The following is an 11,853-nucleotide window of genomic DNA, read 5'->3' as shown; positions in this document are numbered from 1 at the left end:
GAAAGCTCCCTTAGGGGCGAAAGCAAAGGACTATTAATGGTTGGCACGTACATTGCACGATTGAAAAATTTGCAAAATTTTGCACTTACTTTGCACTTTTATAAAATTAAGTATAATATGGCTCTTTATTACTCATTTTTTCTTCTGACAGAGAGACAAAAGGATTGTCCTGGGGTTGTAAATCCTAACCCCACCTCCACTCCGAAATGAACACTGAAACAAATACCCCTGGGTTATTTATCTCTTGCTGGTGTTAAACGTAGTCTGGGAGCACAGACATAGTCTGGTGACCTTAAGAGGTTATGAAATCTATCCCTTTACTCGGAGCAAAACCACATAAAGACCATCCTGGTAGCAACAACAGAATCACTTAAAAATACTGTCAAAGACGTTTGGCTTGAAAATAGCAGGGTTCGCTTGGGAAACGTTCTAGTAAGTGTTCTTTCTGGATCTTCTCCACCCTAATTCATGTGGTTATTGTTTGCCCCCTTCCCCTCTGGATAGGAGTACTAAGTTTATAAGGTCATTGACCCTAAATTAGTCCAAGCTCATTAAGCCTGACCTTAAAGGCACCATCATCCCACTTAAACCTTTTGGCCAAAACCCCTAGAACAGATTTTCTTTCCCAACTGTGCTCTCTAATGGTTCATCAAAGTCAGTGAGGCTCTTCTGGCTTATTTCATACTAAACCTGATAAATTGTGTATTTAAAAAAAATTTTTTTACTATTGCCTAGTAATGGAATATTTAACGTCTTTGATATCTAGAAGTATCTCATCATCTCATCTTGATTCTCATCAGCAAGAGCTATGGCCTTTCAACAATCTACATGCCATGGTGTTAGAGACAGTGCCACTAAAGCTGCTCTCTACCCAAGCATAGGAAGAGAAGAGGATGGAGGATCTTCTAGGAAGCCCTTCCCTCCCTGAATCCTTGCTCCAAATAAAGCAAGTACTGCATTCTTTAGAGCATTCGCAAGTGATGTTTACGGATAGGTGTGTCAACCATAGAGTTCATATTTGAGGATTTGCCTTATGAGGATTAGGAGTTAATCACTGAGATTTTGCCATGCAGTCCTTAACATCTTTTTTTTTTTTTTTTTTTTTTGAAAGACTAAATCTCAATATTGAACGAAGCGGGAGAGAGCAAGCACAAAAAAGATTCGCACCAAAAAAAAAAAAAAAAAAAGAATTACCCCCACTCCAAGAAAACTAAAGTTAACCTCTGTATTCTTTTTTGCTAGCAAGGTGCCTTTAACAATTATCACGATGTGTGTCGTGAAGTTGTTCTCTCCCACCTCCGTTTTTCTTTTGAGCTCCTCTTTGCAGCCCCTCTCCTGGGGTCCCAGAGAGGGTGGGGGGAGAACAGCAAGACGCTGGGGCTGCATGGAAAGGTCTCAAGCCATTTCTTCCCCATTATCACCCGGTTAAGCTGCTCAGACTCTGACAGCCTAACAAGGTGCTAATGGGCCATACGTTCTAGCCCGGTTCACAGCAGGTTGTTTCAAATGGGTTGAGGAGGTTGATTTGCATTCGAAATCTTCTCTCTCTCACTTGCTTTTGTGTTGGGCCCCCTTGATTTCCACTCCCTAGACACTCTTGGGAGGTTGACTCAGAATGGAACAAAATCACATCAGTTCAGAATTTGAATTGCCTGAGTTTGGATTTTAAATGTGCCCCATTATTTCATCAAGTTGTGGTGGGGGGCATGGGGGGGAGGAGAGGTTGAAGGGAAAGAAAGGAGAGCAAAGAGATTTTAAAATGAAAGGGAGAGATGATGACAGATGGATGCAAATGTTCCTTTTAAGTGGAGAGGAGCAGCTGATGTTGAGGCATGAAATTAAATTAGTACATCTGTGGCTGGATGCGTGTCATTCAGCTTCCTGTCCCCCACTCCCGAGGAGTTTGGTTACCTCGGGATTCACTGGCTTCCTTTCATGGTGCCATGCATGCTTCCCTGCACACAGGATGGAGGCCCTTCTCACCCAATGGGGCTGCTTGTGGGGAACCTAGCACCAGGGGATAGCCGTCCAACCTCATGGAGTCCCACCAACCCCAGGAGGAAGAATTGGCTCCGTTGAAACTGCAGCTCCTAGAGGCCCAGGGAGATGCAAGGAAATGAAATAGAAGTCAGCAGATCTTTCCAAGGAGGCAGTGTTTACGAGCGGCCTGCGGTGTGCCGGGCAAGTGAACAATCTGCTTTTGCAAACCCTGCCAGCTGCGAGCTGGAAGTGCTCGGGATTCGTAAATGTTTACAGCCATTTCGACAGAGTAACAGGACAGGGCTGTTTCTTCAGGACCCAGCTCCAGGGGTGCTCCCCATAAATAATGGTGCTCAGGCTTCCACTTTTCCTTTGAAAGCCGAGCAGTCCTGAAGCGTCAGGGCCACTGCCAGGAAGGTTTATGGCTTAGTTCAGCTCTTCGCTCTCCAGGCTTCTTTCCCTTCAGCTTGCATCTCAATTTCCATTCTCTCACCCAAAAGCTGAAGATCTAAGCCAGGAGTTCCCCAAACTCTACTGCCTAGGTCACACCTAATTGACGCTGCTGTATCACTCTGTAAAAGCTAAATGAGCAGGGGAGCCATCTTACCTAGAACTGCATATGTGAAACTTTAAAAAAAAATAGATGTTTAGGGACACCTGGGTGGGTCAGTCGGTTGGGTCATGATCCTGGGATCCTGGGATCCTGGGATAGAGCCTCATGTTGGGCTCTGCTCTTGGGGGGAGCTTGCTTCTCCCGCTCCCTCTGCCTGCTACTCCCCCTGCTTGTGCTCTTCTCTCTCTCTCTCTCTCTCTCTCTCTTTCTCTCTCTCTTTGTCAAAGAATTTCTTTTTTTAATGTTTAAAGCCAAAATTAATTCCTGGATATTTCCAACAGAGCCAGTAGTCACTCTTGACTACTGGCTGGCCATGGTGGGATTCTAAGAATGGTCCCCAACTGTGTCAAGAATCTATGGGCAGGATCACAGAGCCTTTTTCTTTCTTTCTTTCTTTTTTTTTTTTAAAGATTTTATTTATTTATTCATGAGAGACCCACAGAGAGAGGCAGAGACATGGGCAGAGGGAGAAGCAGGCTCCCCGGGGATCACGCCCTGAGCCAAAGGCAGACACTCAACCACTGAACCACCCAGGCATCCTACAGGCCCCCTTTTTTTTTTTTAAAGGACATTCTCTAGTGCCCACATGAACCTATTAAAAAAGAAAGAGAAAGAAAGAAGAAAGAAAGAAAAGAAAGAAAGAAAGAAAGAAAGAAAGAAAGAAGAAAGAAAGAAAGAAAGAAAGAAAGAAAGAAAGAAAGAAAGAAGAAAGAAAGAAAATTAAAAATAATTTTTAAGTTTCTTATCCAGGTAAAAGAGCCCCTGAACCCTGTTCACCCTCCAAACTGTTTGATGGACTTAAAAATAAAGATAAAAACCCTCACTATTTTATTATTCTTTCAGCAATGACAGGGTTCAGAAAGAAACTGCCCTGAACTGGGGTGCCTTTGTGTCATTGAATATTTTAAGCTGAAGGAATTTAAGAAATGGTGGTTGCAGGGAAGACTTTCTGAACTTCCCCTGAAGCAAGTCATCAGACCCTTGTGTGGGAAATACCTTCCTTACTCCTGAAAGAACGTAACATCCTATCTCCAAGACTGAGTGACTCCAAGAAAAGTCCAAAGAAACAGGCCTTGTATCATGTGTCCCTGTTTACTACACTTAGCTCATATTCCTGTGCTTGCCTCATTTTCCCACTATTGTCCACCCTTCACCAAACCTATTATAAAAATACTAAATTGATGGTGGCTGGAGGGACAGTAGGTGGGGGGTGAAATAAGTGAAGGTAAGAGTACGCTTATAGTGATGATGAGCACTGAGTAATTTTTAAATGAATGGATGAATAACAAAAAATAATAAAATTTCACATTTTCAAACTTTTTTCTTTTTAAAGATCTTAAGTAATCTGTACACCTAATGTGGAGCTCAAACTCACCACCCTGAGATCAAGAGTCCCATGCTCTATAGATGGCACCCCTCAGTCCTTATTTCCTTGGAAAGCTCTTTTAGCACATAAGACTTAAATTAAATAAATGTGTATGCATCTCTCTTGTTAGTCTGTCTTTTGTTACAGAGCTCCAAGCCTAGAACCTAGAAGGGTAAGAAGAAAATATTTGTTTTCCTCCTCTACAGCAAGCAAAAAAGAAATAAGGAAAAAGCCATGCCTCTTCTATTGTCCGGGAGCAAGACTATCCTGACCCCTTCAAGATCCTTCTAGCTTGAATAAAAATCAAATTGACATGAAACAGATTAACAGGAGAAAATCAAATTTAATAGTGTACATATCGGGAATCCAGACAGATGTGGAAATTCCTGAGACAATCAGGTGAAATGAGATCGAGATGTCATCCTGAACTAAGGAGAAGGGGATGGGGGTCTGGGATTGCAACCAGAAGGAATGCCATCTTCAGGGAGAAAGAGAAAGGGTCAAAAATAACTGTTTGCTGGGCTACTCAGAAACAGTAGGAAAAAGAGAGGACTTCTCTGGTTTCTTCCCTGTCCACCACACCTAGTTCACACCATAATGTCATTATCCATGGTGACAGCTCTCTTCCTGGAGCGGGCCCTCTATCTAAATTCTTTTGGGCCATTGTGGGGGAAACAAAGAGGCTCTTCCTGAATCTGCTGGGTTTTGATCACCTTTTTAACTCAAAATCACCTCCATACTAGAGCGTCCCATCCTAGGGCACCCTGCCCTGGGCCCCCAACACGACACAAACTCCAGCATTTTGCAAAAAAAGACCTCCAAATGGTAGCCACCTATCGAGGTGGGTGCACTTGGGAGGAAACTTGGGTGTTGCCACTCACATCATCTGTGTGCTTAGGCTAGCACACAGCAGGTGGTCTCTCTTCAGGCAATTTTCAAGTTGTCTTTTCCGATTTCTTACACTGTAAATGCACACACAACAAAGACGAGAAATGTCACACCGCAGGGGGAGGAAAAGAAGAGAGGGAGAGTCCCCTGTAACCCCATGGGGACAAAGTCTTCTTTCTGGTGGCCCTTCCCCTCCAATTACGCCTTCCAGCCCAGGCAAATTCCCCAGAGCATTTGCCCACAAAATCACTGCCATCCTGCTCGGTTCCCCCTTCAGAGGCGAGTAGCCAGCCAGGCCATATTTAGCTCCTGTTGTTATTTCTTTCCCAGCCAACCCCATCATTCCCTGAAGCACTTGTGATGTGGTTCTTGGAACAGTCTTCAACAGCTAGCACTGATCTGCCCCGAGCAAAATGCTTTGCCCATCTGTGCCAGGAGGATGTTTGCATTGTTTTCCATCAATCTTTCTCTCTGCAAGGAAATTGGAGAAGAAAGCATGTCTTATTACATTGTTGCCACTGTCCCACAACAAGAATCCTTTGGGGTGGTTCTTATTAAAGGAAAATCAAGCCTGAGTTAGAAAAGTCAAATTGCATTGCTTCTGGAGCCAGCCCAGATGGGCATAAGACCGTGAAGTGTGTGAGATGGATCTTGAGTTCTTTCTCCTTTCTCCCTGCAGAGCATCCCCAGGTCCTAGTCCTGTCCCCATGGACCCCCACAAGCAACCCCTACCTTTTGTCGCTGCCTCTGATTCTAGCACTTTTTTTCCCTTGCTTCCTCCTCCATTAAAATTAAAATTTGTCTATGCAATGTCCAGTTTTTAAATTATGCTAATGTAGCTCACATAGCAGTTATCTCATTGTCCCAAGTGATGTGACAACAAACTTGAATCCAAAAGAATGACTCAGATAATTTGGAGGTCCCTGTAGGCCACTCCTGAAGTATATATTTTGAAGGAGCAAAGGGTCCTTTGAAGGCCCTCCTTTGAAGGGTCATCTCTTCCCAGCAAGAAAGAGACGGTAACTCTCCTTTCCTGATTCAAGAAATACTGAATACTGATTCAAGAACTATCTGCTGATTTCATTTTATTAATACGAGATGATCCCTTCACACTGATTTGCATTATCTAAGGTTGCATTGCATGGTATCTAACTGTACCTAAAGATACCATGATTCATTTGAAAATGAAACAACTCCAGAGCAAGCATCTGGCCACATTTTCAGAGTGGTCTCTCAACCTTGACTGTGCGTGGCAGTCACCTCAGAATCTTGTAAAAATGCAGAGTTTTCATTGTTTAGGTCTGGGGAGGGGTCTGAGATCCCGCTCTGGGGTGATGCCTATGCCACTTTTCCTGACCTGCACCCTGATTAATAACTAACTTAAACTATAAATGTGGCAGACTTTTCAGATTCTTCCAGGAAAGGCCTGTTCCACTGGTTTCTTCTTTCATTCATCTATCCTCCTTTCAACCTATATTTGTAATTCATTTATTTATTCAACGAATATCCACCCCACACACTCTGCTGCCATGAACTGTATAAGTCATTAAGGAAGAAAATAGTGGTCAAGGTTGGCATTATCCTCACAAACACAAAGCTGAGAAAAATACAGAAAAAAAAAACTATGTGGGGGAAGAATAAGTGTTGTATTTACATCTAGCAATCAGAAATACATATAACAGCCATCAGATTAAGTGTACTCAAAGAAAATTCCTGATTTTTAAATTCAGCTGCTTTTCTTTCACCTCTCAAGCCAATCTGCATGATCAGAAGATAGGATTTCATCGCTAGTACTTAGAGCAAACCTACTATGTGTGGTATATTTGCTGCTCCAGAGCCTCACCTCACACCTCTCAGAGCTCAGAACTATAGAAGAGGTCCCCCCAAAGAGGCAGAGCTGGTTTTAAATTTTTTCCTGTGTGTACAAATTAATTCATTCAAAAATCACCAGTCGCATGCCTACTATACACCAGACTGTGCCCAGCACTTGGACCTAGAGATAACATTACATAGTCATGGTGCTCAAAAAGGTCAGGTGGAGGTATTTTAATTTGAACACAATCCAGCTGTTGAAGTCAGGTTATTTTCATATTTAATAACAGGGTAAAACGAATGGCTTCAGTGTCCCTAAATGGCATTTCCTGTCCAATATGGCTTAGAGTCCATGGTCTGGGGAGACCTGAAGAGTAACTCAAGGACTATACACCATGACCAAATGGGATTTATCCCAGAAATGCAAAGTTAGTTCAACAGATGAAAATCAATCAGTGTAATACACTATTAGTAGAATTAAGAGGGGGGAATCACGATTATCACAATAATTGCAGAAAAAGCATTTGACAAAGCCCAACACCCTTTCATGATAAAAATGCTCAACCATCTTAGAAGAGAATTTCTTCAACCTAATAATGGGCATCTAAGAAAACATCACAAGTGATATCACAATTAATGGTGAGACTGTGCTTTCCATCTAAGATCAGGAACAGGACAAGGTGTCTGCTCTTACTACTTCTATTTGACATTCTACTGGAGGGTCTAACCAGAGAAATTAGGCAATGAAAAGGAATAAGATTTATTTAGATTGTCTATAGAAAATATCAAAAAATACACACACGGTTCTTATAGTTCTCATAAATAACTTCAGCAAGGTTGTAGGACACAAGATCAATATACAAAAATCAATCATACAATATATACACTTACAATGAATAATCTAAAAATGAAATTAAGAAAAATGATTTTTTTACACTAACATCAGAAAGAATAAGATACTTAGGAATAAATTTTGCAATAGAAATACAAGTTTCATGCATTGGAAACTACAAAACATCATTGAAAGACATTAAAGAAGACCTAAGTAAATTGAAAGACAGTCAATGTTCATGGATTGAAGACTTAATATTATCAATGTGGTAATACACCCTTAGGTGTTCTACAAATTCAGTGCAATCCTTACAAAAATCCTGGCTTTCTTGAAGAAATGGACAAACAGGTCCCAGAATTTTTCAAGAGACCCAGAAAAACCAGAACGATCTTGAAAAAGATACTGGTATAAGTACCACATATAGATCAATGGAATAAGATTGGCAGTTCAGAAATAAAATCATACATTTATAGTAAACTCACTTTTGACAAGGATGCCCTGAGGACTGAAAGAGGGGAAACAAATAGTCTTTTTAACAAATGGTGCTAGACAACTGGATATTCACATGCAAAAATTGGATCCCTAGCCTCACATGAATGAAGTAAGAGCTTTACCTCACACCACAGACACGAATTAATTCAAAATGGATCAAAGACCTAAATTTAAAAGCTAAAATTATAAAACTCTTCAAGGAGAATCATAGGCATAAACCTTCATGGCCTTGGATTAAGCAGTGGTTTCTGAAATATGACATCAGAACATAAGCAACAAAATTTTAAAAATAGGTACATTGGATTGCATTAAAATTCTAAACTTTTATGTTTCAAAAACTATCAAGAAAGTGAAGACATCCCATAAATTGAAAGGAAGTATTTCTAAATCACATATCTCGGATTTGTATCCAGAATATATAGAGAACTCTGACAACTCAACAATAAAAGGTAAACTGTCCAATATTAAAAAGGGCAAAGGATCTAAATAGACATTTCTCCAAAGATATACGAATGACTGATAAGTATTTTAAAATATGCTTAATACCATGTGGGAGGCCTAGGTGGCTCCGTTGAGTCAACTGAGTGTCTGACTCTTTGATTTCAGTTCGGGTCATGATCTCAGAGTCATGAGATGGAGCTTTGTATAGGGCTCCACACTGGGTGTGAAGCTGGCTTAGGTTTCTCTCTCTCCATCTCCCTCTGCACCCCCGCTCCATACCACCCCTGCTCACATATGTGCACAAACTCTCTCTCAAAAAATAATAAAATAAAATAAAATAAAATAAACAAACATTGAACACCATGATTCATTAGGAAAATAGAATCAAGACTACAATGAGAGGGCGTGACCTTAGCAAAACAGCAGCAGCATAGAAATTTCTGTGTTCCCCTCCCCAGGGATGTCAATTTGAACAACTATCTGCACGGGAAAATACCTTCTAAAGATCTGTGGTTTCCAGGTGAGGGATTCTAGTACCTGGGTGAAGCATGAAGTACAGAAATAAAAGACACAATGAGGAGATAGGAAAGATAAACTTACATGACCCCCATCCTTTCTCCCGAGTCCAGGTAGCCGAGTGCAGAGACACCAGTCCCCCATGAAAGGAGAGTGAATTGAGGATCCCAGAACCAGCTTGCCCCAGGCTGACCCCTCAGCCCTAGATGCTCCCTACAGGCCCCCATAACCTCAGGCCCCCAGCTCACCCTGGCACTTGAGGAAGAGGGAATGGGAAGTGACTGCTAATGGGTACAGGTTTCTTTTTGGAGTGATGAAAATGTTCTGGAAATAGTGGTGATGATTGTACTAAAACCTACTGAATGGTACACCTTAAAGGGGTGCATTTACGGTGAGTGAATTTTGTCTTTTAAAAAAGTACCACTGGGGATCCCTGGGTGGCTCAGTGGTTTAGGGCCTGCCTTTGGCCCAGGGTGTGATCCTGGAGTCCCGGGATTGAGTCCCACATTGGGATCCCTGGATGGAGCCTGCTTCTCCCTCTGCCTGTGTCTCTGCCTCTCTCTCTTTCTGTGTCTTTCATGAATAAATTAAAAAAAATCTTTAAAAAAATTTAAAAAGTACCACTAAAATAATTTTTAAGATAAGCTTATTGCTGTAAGATGAATAAGTTTGGGGGGGGGTGTCTAATGGACAGCATGGAGACCACAGTTAACAGCACTGTATTACAGACTGCTTGAAAGATGCTAGGAGAGTAGATCTTAAATGTTTTTACTACAAAACTAAAAATGGTAATTATGTGAAGTGATGGAAGTGTTAACTAACCTCACTGTGGTTAATAATTTTGCAGTATATGCATGTATCGAATCATCACCTTGTACAACTTAAATTTGCACAATGTTACATGCCAATTACATCTCAATAAGGCTGGAAGATCGATCCATCAATCCAACGATTTTTTAAATGTAGCTCAATCTTGGCACCTTGTAGGTTAGCCTTGACCAGACCCAGAGATAAAGAAGAAAATGCAGATTGACCAGTGCTGGTAATTCAGCTATCCCAAATGCACTCATGAGCATAAAGCCTGATGGGGACTAATCCTTCAACACCCCTCTGTGGGGCTTCTCCTAATAGGCTCCAGTGGGAGAGGCTAAGGAAGCACAGTTACAAACAAAAGTCAACAGCCCTGGGCTCTGCTCCCTTGTCTCACAATCCTATCCATACCCTTTGGATAAGCAGCAAAATTCAGTGCCATTTTGTACATTAAAAAAAAAAAAAAGCCTCTAATTCAAAAAAAAATTAAAAACACCTTTTCTGCTTTCATTTCTCATTAAAATGCCACTTTTGAGTCATTTGGAAAGGGTCAGGCTGGATGTTGGCTTTAAAACCTTTGACAGCTACTATAATTGCCTAGAGGTCCAATAACAGTGATTGCTCTCACAAGTTTAATTTTGAAGTTTCTGCCAAGCCATTAGCAGGTAGCCAGGGTATGGAAATGAAAGGAAATTAGAGGCGATGAGAAAATCTAATCTCACCTACCTCTGGACTGTCACCTCTTCCCTGGGCCAGGACACATTTCTCTTCCAAGTCGCTGTTTCCTGGTATAGCGAGAGGAGTCCCCGGATTGGATTCCTAGTTCTGCTACTGACTAATCACATGGTCTCAGGCAAGTTATTAAACATTTTGGTATTCTGTTTTTTAATCAGAAACGCTTCATGAATTTAGGTGTCCTCCTTACACAGGGGCCAGGCTGATGTTCTCTGTTATCATTCCAGTTTTAGTACATGTGCTGCAGAAGTGAGCGCGGCACATTTTGGTATCCTTAAAAATGGGTACGTTGTTGTTTCTGCTGCTCTGCCCTCGGCCCAAGTGCCATTTTGACAAGATTCTTCCACAGATCATGTCTGTGGAGGGAGGCAAGGCAAAGAGATGTGTGCACAGGACACTTTCAGGAGCACTCTGCATGGGCGATCATTGAGTTTAGGATTGGGCTGGGAAAGCTTCCTGGGCAGAGGTAGAAATGCATTAAAATAAGACATTGTAGGGACACCTGGGTGCCTTGGTGGTTGGCTGAGCATCTGCCTTCGGCTTAAGGCATGAACCCAAGGTACTGGAATCAAGTCCCACATTGGGCTCCTTGCATAGAGCTTGCCTCTCCTTCGCCTGTGTCTCTGCCTCTCTGTGTGTCTCTCATGAAAAAATAAATAAAATCTTAAAAAAAAAAAGTTGTATCCCATTGATCTGGTCACTTTCAGGCAATATAAGAGAACACATCTAAAAGATATTTCTAAAAGCCTCTCTAAATAAGATGGTTCAACCATCATGGTTGCAATTTCAACTCTTCCATGGCCATTTAATCACCCTTAGCCCTTTCTTTCGATCCTCACAACAAGCAATCCCAGGGTTATTACACTCTCCATTGTATAGATGAGAATATTGGGCCTGCAAAGTTTACATAAGTTACTCAAATTTCACTTAACTGGTCAGTGGCAGAGATGGGCTTTGAACCATAGTTTTCTGACCATAACACCCATTTTCTCTCTGCCTGACCAGTGGCTCCCAGACGTGATGATCACTAAGACAGCCTCAGGTATAATGAGGGTCAACAGGTACAGGATCCACTACTAACCTCCTACTATCCATCTATTCTTCCCTTAAGGGACTTTCTGAAATTTCATCTTTAAGAAGGGCAGGCCTGCAGCTCTGCTGTCTGGAATATTCTCACATGACAGCAGAAAACCAAAATTTGTTGTCAGTTTTTTTTTTATAAAGATTTATTTATTTATTTATGAAAGACTGGGGGGCGGGGGGGCGGTGCAGAGACACAGGCAGAGGGAGAAGCAGGCTCCATGCCGGGAGCCTGACGTGGGACTTGATCCCAGGACTCCAGGATCGCTCCCTGGGCCAAAGGCAGGC

At 41.9% G+C, this 11,853-nt stretch overlaps 1 non-coding gene across 1 annotated transcript; it reads right to left on the bottom strand.

Annotated features, from left to right (window-relative positions):
• Positions 1 to 10,634: 10,634 nt before the first annotated feature.
• Positions 10,635 to 10,742, bottom strand: LOC140636098 (U6 spliceosomal RNA). The gene has a single exon (XR_012033423.1). It is a non-coding gene; the product is annotated as a U6 spliceosomal RNA (small nuclear RNA).
• Positions 10,743 to 11,853: the final 1,111 nt, after the last annotated feature.

Source organism: Canis lupus, chromosome 6 (assembly GCF_048164855.1).
Source record: "Canis lupus baileyi chromosome 6, mCanLup2.hap1, whole genome shotgun sequence".
NCBI lineage: Eukaryota > Metazoa > Chordata > Mammalia > Carnivora > Canidae > Canis > Canis lupus.
This window is presented reverse-complemented; position numbering and strand designations above follow the sequence as displayed.